The following is an 18,723-nucleotide window of genomic DNA, read 5'->3' as shown; positions in this document are numbered from 1 at the left end:
GGTACGTAATACTGAGAATCGGTTAAAAAGAAGAGATCCAACAAGTACTGACTATATACTTATAATCTTATCAATACCTTTCAATATGGGAGACCAACAGCAAAACCCTCCTCCCTAAATCTCTGAAAGATAGGTTCTAGCTTGTTAGAGCAGCCCAACCTTCCTACGTAGTCCTACCACAAGCCCAGGGTAGTAATTTTGAGCTGAAATCTCAATACATCACTATGTTGCCCCACTTCCATGGGCTGACCTCTAAGGATGCATACCTATTCGTCATGGAATTTGAAAAGGTATGTGCTCTAATTAAGATCTAATAGCTTTTTGATGATGTTGTTAAGCTGAGGTTCATCACTTTTGCATTGAAAGACTAAGCTAAGAAGTGGTTGTCTCAGTTACCCACAAATTCCATAATCACATAGGACTAATTCACAGTTGCCTTCCTCAAGAAGTTTTTTCCAACTCACAAGACCAATAAGCTTAGAAATGATATCCTTCAGTTTAGGTAAAAACCTAGTGAGTCCTTTTTCCAAACTTATGGAGAGATTCAAGGATCTACTCCAAGAATGCCCTCACCATGGCCTAGACTTATGGCATTTATCTCAAATAATTTATGAGGGTATTGATTACCCAACTAAACAAATGATAGAGTCTATGTGCCCGGGGGGATTCACATCCTTTACAGATAAAGGAAAGGCATGGGAATTCTTACTTGACTTAGCTGACAAAACCTATGAGTGGGAATCAACCCAAGAAAGTGAAATAACCATAGGAGGGAAAGGTTATTTTGTGGATGGGATAGTAGCCAAGGAAGCCCACTTAGATAGCCTAATCGAAATGATTGAGGCTATTGTTCCTAGAGAGCCATTATCTGTCAATATGGTTAAGATGTCTGCTTGGTGCCAGTCCCCTGGACATGTTATAGAAGAATGCCCCAACACCTCTGGGGGCACTTCCAATGACAGTGTTAATGCTCTATATCAGAATAATCCATATAATAACACTTACAATCCAGGATGGAGAAATCATCCAAATTTCTCCTGGAACCAGGGCAACCGAGCAGTACCTTCCAATCTCTATAATCAAAGTCAACCTGGACCCCAAAGGCCTCCCTTTGCACAATAGCTTTTTGCCCAAAATACTTTTCCTAGGCCAAATGTAGGACCTCAGGCTAGTTTCCCTAGGCCCCCTCTCCTATCATTTTATCAGCAACCCCTTGGGTTTACCAACACTGGAGAGGCAAGTAGAGTACATGATTTGGAAAAGAATATGGCCCTCCTCATGACAAACCATCAAAATATTATGAGAGAACTCACCCAAGTTATCTCAATTTGACATGAGAAGGAGGAAGGAACTTTGCCTAGTTAACTAGATCCTAACCCTAGGCATCATCAGCCAGTTAGTTCATAACCACCAACTAATGAACCACTGAATATAGTGCAAGGTCATACCCAACAAGGGCCCTTCAACCAATGTAATGTTGTTTATGACCTTAGGAGTGGCTGAGAGTACCAATAGAGTGTTCACAAGCACCAACTAATGCACCACTGAATGTATTATAAGGTCAGACTCAACAAGGGCCCTCCAACCAATGTAATGTTGTTTATACACTTAGGAGTGGCCGAGAGTACCAAAAAAGTGTTACTAAATCTTTCACATCTATTACTTTTTTTGACTCTCCTTCTATTGTGAATACAAGTGTGCCTCTTATTCAAGGTTTGTTTGATGAACCTAAAGATTCTTTTGAAACTAAAGATGATTTGGTTGAGAAAACCAATAATGATTACTCTAAAAAAGGGCAAATCCCTAACAATCCTTATGTTCCTCTTGTCCCCTTTCCTAATCGCTTGGTAAACAAAAACAAGATTGCTTCCATGGATACGATTTTTGAAGTATTCAAAAAGGTAGAAGTGAACATCCCTCTTTTAGATGCCATATCCCAGATCCCCTCCTCAGCAAAGGTCCTAAAAGATTTGTGTACTCACAAACATGTCAAGAGTGTGCACAAAAAGGTGTTCTTGGCAGGTAACATTAGTTCTATAATTACTCAGCCTATAGTTGCCAAGTATAAGGATCCCGAGAGCCCTACCATAGCTTGTGTCATAGGCAACGCCTACATTGGGCATGCCTTACTTGACCTTAGTGCAAGTGTGAATCTTTTTCCTTACCATGTGTATAAGCATCTAGGATTAGGAGACTTGAAAGCCACTGGAACTACTCTTCAGTTGGCAGATAGGTCTGTTAAGATTCCTAAAGGGATGGTTGAGGATGTCTTATTTAAGGTGGGGGAATTTATTTTCCCTGTTGATTTTATTGTGTTAGATACCAAGCCCTTCTCAACCAAGGATGAGATCCCAATAATTCTAGGAAGACCATTCCTAGCTACCAGTAATGCATTAATCAATTCCCAGAATGGTTTCATAAGGTTATCTTTTGGCAACCAAACTGTTGAGTTTAACATGTTTAGGATAGGCAAGCAACCACATGTGAAAGAAAATATCAATATGCTTGAGGATTTTTTGGATTTTTTTGATGATTTAATCACCAACTTTGATATGAATTTTGATTCAAAATTCCAAGAGTGTATGGATGAGTTAGATGATGATAGTGAAACTTTCTTTTCTGAAGTCTCGAGTCTTCACACACCTATGGAGCCCTTATGACCCCCTTTCCAATTTCATTCTTAAACCTTTCATAGCTGAGCCCCCTAAGCTAGATCTTAAGGAGTTGCCATCTAATTTGAGGTTTGCTTTCTTAGGGCCTGACCAAACTCTTCTAGTAATAGTTTCTTCAGATTTGACTTCTAGCTAGGAAGAGGAATTACTTAAAGTATTAAAAGACAATAAGGAAGCCCTAGGTTGGACCATGGCTGATATCAAGAGTATAAGTCCTTCTATTGTGCAACATCATATACATCTTATGGAGGATTCTAAATCATCCACAGAACCCCAAATAAGAGCTAACCCAGTGATGATGGAAACCATTAAGAAAGAGATCCTAAAGTGCTTGGATCATGGAATAATTTATCCTATTCCTGATAGCTAATGGGTAAGCTTAGTTTACGCAGTGCCCAAGAAGTCTGGTGTTACTGTAGTTTTCAATGCCAATAATGAGTTAATTCCAATCTGTGTCCAAACAAGGTGGAGAGTGTGCACAAACTACAGGAAACTTAATGCGGTAACCTAGAAGGATCACTTTCCATTGCCATTCATTGACCAGATGTTAGAGAGGTTAGCCGAACATGAATACTATTATTTTCTTGATGGATATTCTGACTATAACCAGATCCCAATTGCTTTAGAGGACCAACATAAGACCACTTTGACATGCTCATATGGAACATTTACTTATAGACGTATGCCCTTTGGGCTTCGCAATGCCCCTGCTACGTTCCAACGATGTATGATGAGCATCTTTTTAGACATGATCAAAAAATTCTTAGAGGTATTTATAGATGATTTTTCAATTCATGGGAATACCTATTCTAAGTGTCTTCACCATCTTTTCCTAGTTTTGAAAAGGTGCATATCTAAGAATTTGGTTTTGAATTGGGAGAAATGCCATTTTATGGTTAAATCTGGTATTGTTTTAGGCCATATAGTATCCAAGGAGGGAATTAAGGTAGATAGAGCCAAAATGGATTTAATTGATAATTTATCACCTCCCCAATGTTAAGAACATCTGATCTTTTCTAGGCCATGCTAGCTTCTATAGAAGGTTCATCAAGGACTTTAGTCAGTTAACCCTACCTCTCACTATGCTACTTACCAAAGATCAAACTTTTGATTCTTCTAAAGAGTGCCTAGAATCCTTTAAGCAACTTAAGAAAGAGTTGACCAATGTACCCATTGTTCAACCACCTATTTGGACTGAACCTTTTGCACTGATGTGTGATGCTTCAGATTTTTCCATAGGAGCGGTTTTAGGTCAAAGGATTAATAAGTTACTCAGTGTCATTTACTATGCTAGTAGGACCTTAAATGATGCACAACTCAACTATACAACCACTGAAAAGAAATTCTTAGCTGTTGTGTTTGTGCTAGAAAACTTTCGGTCTTACTTAGTTGGGTCACGTGTGGTGGTGTACACTGATCATTCCGCTCTTAGATACCTAGTCCAGAAGAAGGATGCCAAAACCTATCTCATTAGGTGGGTTTTACTTTTGCAAGAGTTTGATTTAGAAATTAGGGATAATAAAGGCGTTAAAAACCTAGTTGCAGACCATTTATCCTAGCTTCCCAATTCCTTAACTATCGATTCTCTAGTCAACGAGAACTTTCCCGATGAATAGTTACTTGCAATGTCCAATGAACCATGGTTTGCTAACATTTTCAACTTCTTAGTTTCAGGTGTGACTCCAGATCAGTGGTCCACCCAAGATAGGTATCGATTCCTTTCAAAAGTTAAGCATTTCTTTTGGGACAATCCCTATCTTTTCAAAGTTTATTCTGACTAAATTATCAAACATTGTGTGCCTGATCATGAACAGCACTCAATTTTATATTTTTTCTATGATCATGCCTATGGTGGACACTTTGGACATAGGAAGACTATCACAAAGGTTCTCCAATGCAGATTTTATCATCCCACTCTTTTTAGAGATGCTTTTATTATTTACAAGGCTTATCCTACCTACCAGTCTTTTGGCCGTATAAATAAGATGAACATGATATCCCTTAACCCTATTTTGGAGTTGAGATCTTTGATCTGTGGGGCATCAATTTCATAGGACCATTCCCTAATTCCTTCGAGAATTTGTACATACTTTTGACCATTTATTATGTTTCTAAAACGGATAGAGACTATACGTTGTAAATCTAATGACCACAAAGTCGTGGTCCAATTTCTCAAAGAAAATATTTTTTTCACTTTGGTACACCACGTGCTATAATTAGTGATAGGGGTACGCATTTTTTAATCGGTCTTTTGAGGCCTTGATGAAAAAGTATGGGATCACCCATAAGTTAGCTACCCCTTAACATCCTCAAACTAGTGGCCAAGTGGAGGTGTTTAATAGGCAGATCAGACAAATCTTAGAGAAAACTATTAATTCCAACTGTAAAGATTGGTCCCTTAGTCTCACTGATGCCTTGTGGGCCCATTGGACTACATTCAAGACTGATCTTGGTCAGTCTCCCTACCATTTGGTGTATGGGAAAGCATGTCACTTACCAGTTAAATTGGAGCATAAGGCCTTTTGGGCCATCAAGAAGCTCAACTTTGATTTGTTTGATGCGGGTATTCATCATAGGCTCCAACTATCTGAGTTGGAGGAACTTAGGAATGATGCCTATAAAAGTTCTAAGATTTAAAAGGAAAGACCAAAACCTTCCATGATAAGCACATTCTATGCAAATCTGTCACACCCCACTCCCGATAGACCCAACTTATCATTAGGAATACGGGTGGTGTGAGTAAGACACGTATCTGTCTTACAAACCTACCAGGATCTCTGATAGCAGTACCTTAACATTTTCACAATCTCACATCAGAAATCAGTATAAGCAGCAGAATCAGAGTATAGTAGCAGAATTTATAAATAAAATGAAGAATAATAGCAATAATCAAGTTATTCTGTTACATTCATCCATGACATATACTATAACCTCAAGAAAATATACAATCCACAACTATATCCAAAAGTATCACAATATGATGTACAATCTCATGGTGCGGCGTAAGCACAGTGGTTGTAAGCACAGTCCTGATCATGCTTCTCTGCTTCTGGCATCCACCAGTCGCTCACACCGTACTCCAACCCAGAAGATACTGGATCACCTGCCATCAGCACCACGGTACTTGCATCATCATCTAAAAAGGGGTGTATACGTGGGGGGAGCTTTCCAACTCGCTCAGTGAGGGGTGGGGTCAAGCACATCCAAGCAAGTCAATAGCAGCAATATTTATGATGCATAATTGTGAAAATTAAGCACATGGTCCATGATGCTCGTGATGCAGTTCATTTATTTATTATCCACCAAACAATACAAACTAAGTCTGGTACATGCTACTATGGCGCATTAGGCTGTATCCCTCATCTCGAAAATGACATTGACTACACAGTGCTACAAACCCTAACCATGATTAGAAGCCTACCGGTCCCCGTATGTATCCCTGGGTCACCCAGTAAACCCTTGATAACCCCCTCCTGGTAGTCACGACACCAGTAACACATCGGCCACACCGGACAGGTTCCCACCTCCGGCAACAATCACATCTAATCGTGGAAGTGGCACTTCGGGAAGGCTCATCAATCACACCACAATGGGTTATCCAACACCTCAACCCATGTTGGCAAGGGTGCGTAGCATAGGGAGTGACACCTAACCACATATATACTACATGCCTTCACAATGATATAGTTAGTATGGATTACACGATACCGGAGAGACCTCGGCCACAAAGTGTAACCCATCTCCAAATACAGTCTCAGGTACATGATACCAGAGAGACCTTGGCCACAAAGTGAAACTCAAGACCGTATACCTAATCTAGCATGTGATAATAGTTGAGTATGGACTACACAACACAGGCAAGACCTCGGCCATGAAGAGTATCCATTTCCAAATGTAGTCCCAGGATACACAATACCAGCGAGACCTTGGCCATAAAGTGTAACCTGCGTACAACTAACTCTAATGCACATAATCAATGCATGAATGCAACATGCATATGGCAATCACAGCATCAGTACCACCTCGGCCACGTCAGATTCCATCTCACATACCCATCCAAACACACGGAGATCACGGTACCGGTACCACCTCGGCCACAGCAGATCCTATTATATATTTCCATACAATTCATATCATGATCGTAAAATGATAATTTCAATTAAACATATAATTCTAAGGATGTGAGAAATTAAATAATTAATAAACATTTAAAAAAAATAAACACAGTCCATCCCTCACCTATTTTATGATCGGTTGTGTTTGGGTTCAAGTACGGCCACCGATCGATCAATTCAATTCTGGATTTGAGGCACGTGCACATCACTATCCTAGACACAAGGGTATCATACATTAGTATGCATTGGAAACATCAGGAGGGACCCACACAGCTCACCCTCGAAAATGTACAGACACTGTCCCTAAGTGACAGTACTGACATCGGAAACAACCACTGGAAACAAGGCATTTCCACCAGAAATATCAGACCTGTTTCCGATGGAGGTGATAGAGAGCACATAAGGCTCCAAGTCCATCAGAAATATACCACCAAAAATAGACCCAGTGGATCCGGTGGACTATTTTTGGTGGAGGTACCAGTCCAACAATTTGGGACTTTTCGGCTCGGGCCTGATTGCCGGGATTCGTTCCATGGAGTTTGTAGGGGGTGTCCCTTGCATCATTCTAAGCCAAGAAAATTCCACTTCCACCGAGCCATTTGGGAGATTAGTCGATTGAACGATCAAAACCCTAGTTGGTCTTTTGGCATTACATGTTGCCGGAGCTCACTGGGCTTGGTTCGAGCTCGGCAACAACACTGGGAGGGTAAAACACCCATCCTACAACCCTAACATGGTGTGTGCACCAAGATCCCATCCATACCTAGCTTTGTCTAGGTCAAAATGAAGAGAGAGTGGCATGGGAGGTTGCACTTACCTCCGGCAGTGATTCCGGTAACAAGGCGATAGCCGGCACCAAGGTAGGCCTTCAATCCCCTCCTTCTTCCTCTTCTTCTTCCTTCCTCTCCTCTTTCTCTCCTCTCCTATGTTGTGCACAAGGGAAATGAGGAAATGAATCCTCATTTAAGGGAAATGAGGAAATGAATCCTCATTTAAGGGAAATGAGGAAATGAATCCTCATTTCCCAACTTATAACTTAAGTTGGGCCTAAGGGTCTGTTTAGGTTGGGCCTCTTTTGAACCAATCGGGTTAAAATGAGTTTTGAAGCACGAGAACCCACACATTTAGGCCCATAAGCTGTTCACATCAAGAGGAAGGTGTGGAGGATGATTTGGGATCATCCAGAACCATTTACGATGTGAGTGGCGAGACCCACGGGCATCAGAACCTCGATAGCAGCCTGTGGACCCACCAAAAATAGGCATCGGATTCATGCCCAGGTTGCTTCCCGTGGCTTGTTTCTGGTGGTCAAGACAGCTTGCTGTCCCAAGGTTGGTCTCGCATGGGTGGTTGCCCTAAAACATGCCTAAGGCTTTTCGGCAATTATGATGCGTATTAGAAATCAAGTGTGGGGAATCGGGTCACTTACTGTCTGGGATCGGAAGGTATGAATCATAAAAACACTATTGAGAAAAAAGAAACAAGCATGTGTCTTGGGATGGGACTCTCTTTTGAAAAATAAGAAACCATTGTTTTATGGTGTTGGACTATATGTATGTCTATGGGTTCCTTGTACTCTTGATTTGGGGTTAAGACCTTCTTTTTAGATTGGCATGAATTGACAACAATTGTAAATGAAGTGTGGAAAGTGATATAAAAGTTGATTTCCTTGGAACTAGACAAGACATTGCACCTCAGGAAGTGTGGTGTCTTGATCGAAACTCTTAGGGAAGAAATTTCTGAAAGAACTCTGGCATCACTGTCTATGTGGGCATATTGAAAAGTGAAGCTACATAGTAACTTGGGTCTCTGGTGTTTGATCCACCATGTCATTCAAGCCAACAGTAGTGGAGTAAGATTGAGTTTATTATAAAAAAAATAAAAAAAAAAAAAAAGAAAGAAAGAAAAACACACAATAGGAAAGTATGTGTAAATGTCATTAATGCCTTGGTAGCATGTTTAGTAAAAAATACTCCACGCCTTAGTCCTTGGTTCCCTACTACTTCACAAGTGGTCTTGCCTTAAGATAAGGATTTTTGGAAGAGACAAGGTGAGTTCCAAATTAAGAAATATGCTTGTGCCTGAAATCAATTTGGGGTAATAAAAATTCAAGTGTAGGGGTCCTTAGATATAGTGTAAGAAGAATTATCTTTGCTCTAGATCGGTATGGCGCTTACCTTAAGCCAAGGTTGAGATTTGTTTTTTCTTCTGAATTTTGGGTGTATACTCACTGTAAACACCCATAAGACACAACTCATCCACTAGGGGTGACCTAGGGGTTTAAAGGCTTGTTACACCTGCTAAGTGCAACCGTGATTCCTACGAAAGTGAGTTAGGTTATTTGTTGTTTACTTTTTATTTTTATTTTTTTGCTCGAGAACAAGCAAAGTCTAAGTGTGGGGGAATTCTGATGAGTACATTTATCTGTGGAATCTTAGGTAGTAAAGCATGCATTTTACATATCTCTTTTACATGTAAAGAGGTCTCATTTCTTTTCATGGCTGCAAAGTAGACAAAATTTTGAGGGAGATGAACTTGTTGCATTAAAAGTACACATTCGTTTGGACAACCGTACACGCGATTATACTTTTCATGCCAGAAAAAGAATAATGGACCAGAACTGAACCGAGATGTAGAACCAACCTATCTGCAGCTGTCCCAGGGGTCTAAGAAATATTCTAAGATGCCAAAAAATTAGGAGGGACCCATCTTGGGTGCCACTCTCTCTCCTTGGGCGTGGAACACAAAATCTCCTATTTTTTTGGAGATTTGGTTGAAGATTCTCCTATTTTCTACCTACTTAAAGACAAGGAGCATGGACAGGATTTCCCAACAAATTAGAAGATTGTCTAAATCTTGGAAAATCATCTAAGAGAGGAGGCTGCCCACATTTGAAAAAAAAAAAAAAAAGAGAGAGAGAGAGAAAAAAGGGATTAAAAGTTTTCTATTTTCTCTCCCTTTTTCTCCTAATTCCTATTTTCCACCTCATCACCCTTGGGTGTTCTTCACTTTTCTCCCCTATTTTCTCTTCTTTTTTCTTCTCTCCTACCCTCCACATCACAATTGACCATGCTAAGAAGGACCCACCAAATTGTTCTCCCCTTCTCTTTCTTATTTTTTTTCTTTTCTCTCCCCTCTCTTCCCTCCACCTCATCACACAAAATCGTCCAAGGGGATCCACCCTTGGACATCCACCTCTCTCTCCTATTCCCTATATAAGAGAGTCAACCAAGGGGAGGAGGGTGCACCTTTCTTCTCTAGTTTTCTCTTTTTCTCTGGGTTTTTTCTCCTCTAGTTCTAAATCTCTAGTTCTTTGTTTTAGGTTTTGGTTTAAGCACTTATGTAATTTTTTATTTGTTTAATGAATGCAAGAACTTTTATTTTTTATTTAATCTTTTATTTTTTTATTTAAGCACTTATGTGTTAGTTTTTTTCTTCATGATTTATTTTCTCCAGGCCTAGCGATTTCATATTTGATTCAGTTCAGATCTGGTTTTTAGGGCTGGTAGTATCTCAAATCAATCAATTTTTCAGTTCAAGGATTGAAGTTCAAGTAAGTAGGCTTCTTCATAATTCTTCTCACCCGCCCTCTCATTCCCTCTTCTGGCTACCCATTCATTCTTAATTTAGGCTTTTATTTTCAATTTTAAATTTGATGCTTTCCCTTTTCCCCCAAGGTCCTTGGCTAGATGCATGTGTTGGCTTTGCCCCTCTCTAGCCATGGAACCATCCTTTTACTTTTGTTATTTATATTGCATCCCTTCCCCTAAAGCTAAGTAGAGCAGCCCTTGTAAGAGTAACTCTCTGGTCAAGTAAGGAAGCTCATATTATTTATGGTACATCCTTCGAGATAAGTAGAGAGTCCTACTTATGTGCCTCTCTCTGGCTTCGTCCCCTTTATTTGCACATTTATTTACTTTTCAACACTTTTTATTTCAACACTTTTACTTTCAATTATTTGCTTTTTAATTACATGGTTCGAGTATTTAAATTTCTAGATAATGAATGGTTAGGGTTAGATGTGAATGGTTAGGTTGTTCAATTTTTATTGCAATTTTAATTCCAATTTCCCTAGATATGTTGGTTAGGATGCTTTTAGATGCATTTGTGTTAGGATGGTAGTTAGAAGTAGATCACCATAATCAATTGTTACACTTTTGCATTACTAAAAGAAGCTAAAAATAAAGTGGCTGCTCTCCTTGTGTTCAACCCGTTAGCTACACTAATCCATACGCTTGCAGTTACTTTTAAAATTCAAACACATGTGCTCATAAGACCAGGCAAAGACTTTAGTGAACTCCTTCGAAAGACTGATCATCTGCTCTGCTTCTTCATCATCCAGGGTAGTACCAATTTTTACCTCTCGAGGGAATTGGTTGGTTCCCAAATTAATAACCCAGGTATCCTCACGAAATGGATTGGGCTTTCTTTGGTTTGCATTGTTTTATTAGATCATGATATTTATTAAGATCATCATTGGAAAAAGGAGGCAAGTCATACTCGGAATCAGAAATTTCATTCATGAAAGGAGTAACAGGCTTGACATACACGGAATCTGGACTTTCCTCAAGAGGGAAGACAGACACATAATCATAAATAGAAGACTCAATAATAGACACGACTATAGACTTGATGACTGACTTGATGCTTTTATCAGTGGTATTTAGGCTGGTTGACTCAGCAACATAAGTAAATTTGAAGTTCTCTCCAATGCTTGTCTAGTTTAGGAGTGGATCAACGACTCAATGGATGAGCAGATGTGGTAAAGGGGATTTTTCTTCCTCCAGGAAAGTCACTGCTATTTCTTTAGTGGTGCAATTGTTCTCTTTGTTAGGTTCTTGCTTCTTCACCAAGATGAGCTTATCCATCTCATGTTCTCTGAAGCCAAAATTTTTGAGAGGGGAGAGGTGGTGGAGACTGGTTAATCCCCTTTCTATGAAGTCCAAATTTTCAAGCCTATTGATTGAGGCCAACACTGCTCTTCGGTCACATCTCTGACCACCATCATGGACATTTTTGTTGCAGTTGATACGCGCACAATACATGCAACCCATCATTTTTTGTGCTCTTCTTTGCTTTGCATATATGCTCCTTCCTCTAAAGGGCCTGGGCTTGAGCTCATGTAGCTTTTGAGCTCGTGGTTCCTACAGAAATGAACAGATGTGGCTCTTCGGATCAGTGGGAAGCTATAAACTCCAAATGAGTCTTATCTTCTTTTCCTATTCTCTCTTCAGGAGGAGCCAAGGGCTTAGCACCTCCTTTGGCTGGATCAATGTTTAGGGTTGTTAGAGGAGAACCCATCTTCAATCAGTGCCACTTTTGCTATTCTCGTTATGTAGCTATCCTGATCACTTTCCTTGGTTTGCTATTGTTCTAACTCATGAGTTACCCAGTCAAACTCATCTTGAAAGAACCTCATTAGGAAGGCAATGAATCCTTCTTTAGGCTGTTGTCTCAATGTCTCAAGATCCCGACACTTCATATCCACTTCAGCGTTGTATGAGTACTACTTGGTGAAGGATTTCACCACTGTTGTCCAATTCTGGGTCTAGGCAACTCTAATTGTGTGAGCCACCTCAATGCTGGCCCTGATAGAGTTAATATGAAAGCTTGTCCCATCTAGTTGTCAGCAAGCTACCATGATTTGGTAATGCTGACGAAGACTTTAAGATGAGCCGTGTGATCCCCTGACCTGTCAAATCTGTCGGTCTGCAATTTGAACTTCTCAGGAATCCTTGCCCAGAAAAGAAACTCATCTCATCACAATCCATCACTTGACTTTCCAAACTCTTTCTTACTCGGATTATATTTTCCAATTTTTCCAACTGCACTCTGGTTTTTCTTTCTCTCTCCATTTCTGGAGGTTCCATTCGAACATGTGCCACAAATTCCTCTTCCTCATCTTCAATCACCACACTGGGTGGAGGAACCTGGGAATAAGTTCCTCGTTGACCATTCGGATGGGTGGCCTGGCTTGCTCTGGTTTTCCTGAGTCAACTGAAGAAGAAGTCCTATGATAACCCGTAGGTCCGTTCTGTTCCAATTCTCCTATAGCTAGTGCCAGTTTGCCCCTGGGGTCAGTCCTAGGAGGGTTTCAAAGCATATGCAATATCTAGGCTAATCCACTCTTGACTTCAGCCATTTCCATTTGTAAGGTCTCTACTAGGTGGACCTATGCTTTTTCGGGTGATTTAGGGTTAGGCAAATCCATGTGAACTAGACTTAAGTGAGTCAAACAGTTGCCTTGACATTTCCAAATAGACAGCGGAGAATACTTGAGGTGTGGAATTGTGCCTAAACTAAAAGTGGCTTATTTTAGGATTCTTGTACTCCCAACCCCTTGTTCATTCATCCATTCAATTGTCAACCAATGATTCATCCAAAGTTAGTCCACTTAATGACAGGGAGTGGACAGGGGTTGATGCCCCTAGTCCACTCAATGTCATAGGTGGGAGATACACACAAATGGGTTGACCAAAATACTCTTATAAGACATTCTCTACCAATAAAATTATGCTTTCCTTAATCTTATCCTACTAGGTGACCTTCCTCCAAGTTTCCTTGGGTCTTTTAGATGATTTGGTATTTTTTCACCCCAGAGTCACGTATACCAAATTATTCATATCTCATTTCTAAGGAAGAATGACACCTTTTATCAAAAACTGATATAGGAGAGCATTTCTTTATGACTAGAATGCATTATAGGAAGATTCCTTTTTAAGACCTCAAACAAATTCTACAAATTAGCTTGTGGCGTTCCTAGCGTTCTCCATATAGTGGATGCAATAGGACCGATAAGGCTTCCTTTACAGGATCTATATATACAAGGTATGCGATCCTTTTGATATACCTAGAGTACAAGATCAGGGGGGTGACTTCCTTGCCCATTACTTGTGACACACATGAGGTTAAGCAACTGGCCACGGGGTGGTGGAACTGTGAGTGATTGTGTACAAAAGTGTAATGTAGGAATATCATTATTCGACATCAGAATGTCATAAAGAGCACGGACCTCCCCGAGGGTGCTGACACAAATACGAACATCCTCGCCATTTAACAATACCCCACACCCATGTAAAGGAAGTAGCTACCATTTGCTCTCAGAGTACTCTCCATGACATGCACTGACCTCCCTCGAGGGTGCGGGCATGATAGGGAGTCCCTCGCCAAATGATTTCACTTCAAGCACGATGCATGATGTGTTGTTTGAGATTTTAAATGTAACCGCAAGCGTACAGATCAGTGTAGCTACGGGTCGAACTCAGGGAGAGCAGCCACTTTATTTTTTCTTCTTTTAATAATGCGAAAGTGAACCTATTAATGGTTGTGATCTAATTCTAACTACCGTCCTAAACATATGTATCTAAAATAACATCCTAACCATTCGTCATCTAAGAATTTAAAGACACAAGCCACACAATTAAAATTAAATAAATAAATAAGTGAAAATAAACAACCCACGCAATTAAAATAAAATAAAGGAAAAAATACTGAAATAAAAATAAAGTAAAAGAAAGGGGATAAAGCTAGAGAGAGACTCACAAGTAGGTTTCCCTACTTAGCCCGAGGGATGCATCATAATATGAGCTTCCCTACTTGACCAGAGAGTCACTCTTACAAGGGTTACTCTACTTGGCTTTAGGGAAAGGGCGACAATTAAAATAAAAACAATAAATTGATGGTTCTATGACTAGGAGGGGCAAAGCCAACACATACACTAGCCATGAACCTTGGAGGAAAGGGATAGTAATAATGTAAGGACTGAAATTAAAATCCTAAATTAAGAAAGAAAGGGTAGTCAGAAGAGGGAATGAGAGGTGGGAGAGAAGACTACTGAGGGAGCCTACTTACTTGAACTTGAAAGCTTGGGTGATTTGAGATACTACCAGTACTAAAAACTAGATCTGGAATAAACTAAATTTGAAATTTCTAGTACTATAGAAAACAAATCTTAAAAAAAAAACTGACTTGAAAAAAAAAAGATGCTCCACGGCTTGTGATCTTGTCACCTAGATCTAAGCCTAGAACTATAACTTTAAAAATTACAACTCAATTGCATAAATCATAAACATAAAAGGATGAATAAGAATAAAAGAGTACTTGCATTAATTGACATAAAAAACTATTACAAAAGTGATTAAAGAAAAAATAAAGAAGAACTAAAACTAAAGAGAGTGAGAGAGGGAGAGAAAGAAGAAAACTAAGCATAAACTAGAAAGTAAACTAAGGAGAATAATAAATAGGAGGGGGGAGGAAGGGGCTTTTATAGGGTTTTTTTCTTACCTCCTTCCTTCTACAAACCTTCTTCAAGAAAAGAAAGAAAATAAAATAAAATAAAATCTTGATAAAAATCCTCATTCTCTGAGATATTGTGTGAGGAAATAGAGAATCCGTTTCCAAAATTAAAAAATTCTATTCCTTCCTTACAATATTAATCAATATCTTGTAATCTTGATTAAATCATAAAGGAATTTATGCATAGCATCTTTAAGATCTTGTGAGGTGGCAAGGAGAGAGAATAATCTTCAGGATTTTGTAGGAGAGAGAATGTGGTATCAATGAGTGTTTCCCACCTTTGGATTGGTTCTTGATTCACTTTAAGCACTTTCTCTTGTAGACTTGGAAACTAAAAAAAAATCAAGAAAAATAAAAGTAGTACTATCCAAAGTGGGGCAAAATGTACACTTATATCCCTAAGATTTTGCACATTATTGTGCTCATCAAATTCCCCCAGACTTAGACTTTTGCTCATCCTCGAGCAAGATAAATAAATAAAGAAATGAAAGAAAAAGCCTAACTCACTTTCGTAGCAATCACGATTGCACTTAGCATGTGCAACAAGCCTTTAAACCCCTAGGTCACCCCTAGTGGACGAGTTGTGTTTCGTGGGTGTTTGCAGTGAATATACACCCAAAATTTAAATTAACTTGAAAAATTATCATTTAAAGTTTCCAATAACTACAAAACACACACCCTTTTTCAATTAGAGCACATCAACCGAGGAACCCCCACACTTGACCTTTAATATTCCGTCTAGATTTAGCAACAATCACACATCTCAAATAGGGATGACCCTTGTATCTTCTAAAGCACGACCAATCCTAAGGCAAACCACATTGTAAAGTAGGGACCATGAACTAGGGTTTTGGAGCGTTAACCAATCATAAACAACAAGGCATAATGGTATCTTTTTTTTTTTTTTAGTAGAGAACTCATTCTACTCCACTATATTTGGCCTGAATAACATGGTGGAGCAAACACCAGAAACCCAAGTTATTAAGTAGCTTCACTTTATGCATATGCCAACAAAGACAGTGATGCTAAGTTCTTTTCGGAAGTGTTCCTTCCTAAGAGGTTCGATCAAAATACCCCGCTTCAAGAGGCGCAGTATTCTGTCTAACTCCTAGAAATTCTATACTTACTTTCTACTTTTTGACCAATTTTCACTTTCTTTGCATATTCATATCATATATTTTTATACCATGCCAAGAATATGGTGTCAACTCCTAACCTAAGAACAAGGACACTAACTAACAGATGGTCCTACACCTTAGGACAAGTATCTCTAAATCATTTAAGTGAAGTCCCACTTCAAGACATACATTCATTACCATCCTCCCAATAGGGATTATAGTACCAAGATGGGCCCTAGATCTCAATTTCCTTTTTTTTTAGGGTGTGTATAAAGCACCGAAAAACTCTTAAAAGTAACCTCAAGTTCCCTCCCCCATACTTAAATTGTGCAATGTCCTCAATGCAGAAAAAAGAAAAAAAAATGATAAGACAATAGAACAAGAAGGACAAAGGAGAGGAAATTATCAAATAGAATCAAATATCATCATAAAGAGGCTCATAGAGGATCATGACCTCTGCATCATGCATTGAAGGCAACTTAAGAAATGGCTTCAAATAGTGTCCATTAACTTTAAAAATTTCCTAAGTGGATGGATTCATAACCTGTACGGCACCATGGGGGAATACTATTTGCACAAGGTAAGGACCTTCCGACCGAGAACGAAGTTTTCCTGGAAAGATATGCAATCTAGAATTGTACAACAAAACTTTATCACCAGGTATAAAAAATTTCCTAACAAGGTGCCTATTATGAAAAGCTTTAGTCTTTTCCTTGAAAATTTTTGCACTATCATAGGCATCATTTTGCAATTCCTCCAACTCAGATAGTTGGAGATCTCTATGAGCTCCTGCGGTAGACAAATGAAAATTAAATTTCTTAATCGCCCAAAAGGCACGATGTTCTAACTCAACAGGAAGGTGGCAGACTTTTCCGTATACCAAACGGTATGGGGATTAACCAAGTATGGTCTTGTAAGCAGTCCTATATGCCTACAAAGCATCCAACAGATGGTTAGACCAATCCGTTCGATTTGGGTTAACTGTCTTCTCTAGAATTTACTTGGTCTGTCTATTGGACACTTGTACCTGACCACTGGTTTGGGGGTGGTATGGGGTAGCCAACTTGTGGGTAATCTCATACTTCTTCACTAAGGCCTCAAAAGGCTTATTACAAAAGTACTTTCCCCTCGCACTAATGATAGCTCTAGGGGTACCAAATCGGAAAAAAATGTTTTTCCTTAAGAATTGAATGACCACCTTATGGTCATTGGTCTTACAAGTATGAGCCTCAATCCATTTGGATACATAGTCCACAACCAACAAAATATATTCATATCCACATGACTTAGGGAAAGGGCCTATAAAATCTATTCCCCAAACATCAAAAACCTCAACCATGAGGATTGGGTTGAGAGGCATCATGTTCCTTCTACTGATTTTTCCTAGAAACTGACAAGAAGGACAAGCCTTACAATAAGCAAAGACGTCTTTGAAGAGACTGGGCCAATAAAATTCACATTGCAATACCTTAGCTGCAGTCTTAGTAGGCCCAAAATGGCCGCCACAAGCCTGATCATCGCAAAAGGAAAGAATAGAATGGTGCTCATAATCAGGGATACATCTCCGGATAATTTGGTCAGGGCATGATTTAAAAAGGTAAGGATCATCCCAAAAGAAATACTTAACCTGTGAGTAAAAACGGTACTTCTCTTGGGAAGACCAATGATCCGGAGTCTTATTTGTAACTAAAAAATTTACACTATTTACAAATCAAGGTTCACTAGATGCTGCAAAGAGTTGTTCATCAGGAAAATACTCGTTAATTGGAGTATTCACAGTCAAAGAATTGGCTAACCAGGATAAATGGTCTGCAACCAAATTTTCACTGCATTTCTTATCCTTAATTTCTAAGTCAAATTCCTGCAAAAGCAAAACCCATCTGATAAGATGTGCTTTGGCATCCTTTTTCTGAATAAGGTATCTAATAGCTGCATGGTCAGTGTAAATAATTACATGAGAACCTATCAGATATGCATGAAACTTTTCTAATGCAAATACAACAGCTAAAAATTCTTTTTCAGTTGTGGTGTAGTTCAGCTGTGCATCATTGAGAGTTCTACTGGCATAATAGATAACACGAGGAAGTTTATCAACTCTCTACCCTAAGACTGCCCCTACAGCAAAATCAGATGCATCACACATTAATTCAAAAGGCTCAGTCTATAAGGGAGCTTAAATAATGGGGGTTGTAGTCAACACCTTCTTTAATTGCTCAAAGCACATGAGGCATTCACTAGAAAATTCGAAGGGTTGCTCTTTAGCCAAGAGATTGGTGAGAGGTCTAACCATGTGACTGAAGTTCTTGATGAACCGACGATAGAACCCTGTATGACCTAAGAAGGAACGAACGTTCTTAACTGACTTAGGAGGTGGTAAATTAGAAATTAAGTCTACCTTAGCTCTATCGACCTTGATCCCTTCTTTGGAAATGACATGACCCAACACTATGCCCTGTGCAAGGATTAAAGTATCGGTATCGATCGTTGTATCGATCGGCTAAAATTAAGATACGTATCGGAGGG

The 18,723-nt window shown here is 39.3% G+C and overlaps 1 non-coding gene across 1 annotated transcript; it reads right to left on the bottom strand.

Annotated features, from left to right (window-relative positions):
- Positions 1–473: 473 nt before the first annotated feature.
- LOC122066156 lies at positions 474–581 on the bottom strand. The gene has a single exon (XR_006136262.1). It is a non-coding gene; the product is annotated as a small nucleolar RNA R71 (small nucleolar RNA).
- Between the last annotated feature and the right edge of the window lie 18,142 nt (positions 582–18,723).

The sequence above is a fragment of the Macadamia integrifolia genome, unplaced genomic scaffold (genome assembly GCF_013358625.1).
Source record: "Macadamia integrifolia cultivar HAES 741 unplaced genomic scaffold, SCU_Mint_v3 scaffold2273, whole genome shotgun sequence".
Taxonomy (NCBI): domain Eukaryota; kingdom Viridiplantae; phylum Streptophyta; class Magnoliopsida; order Proteales; family Proteaceae; genus Macadamia; species Macadamia integrifolia.
The sequence above is the reverse complement of the archived record's forward strand: the minus strand, read 5'-3'. Positions and strand labels throughout refer to the sequence as shown.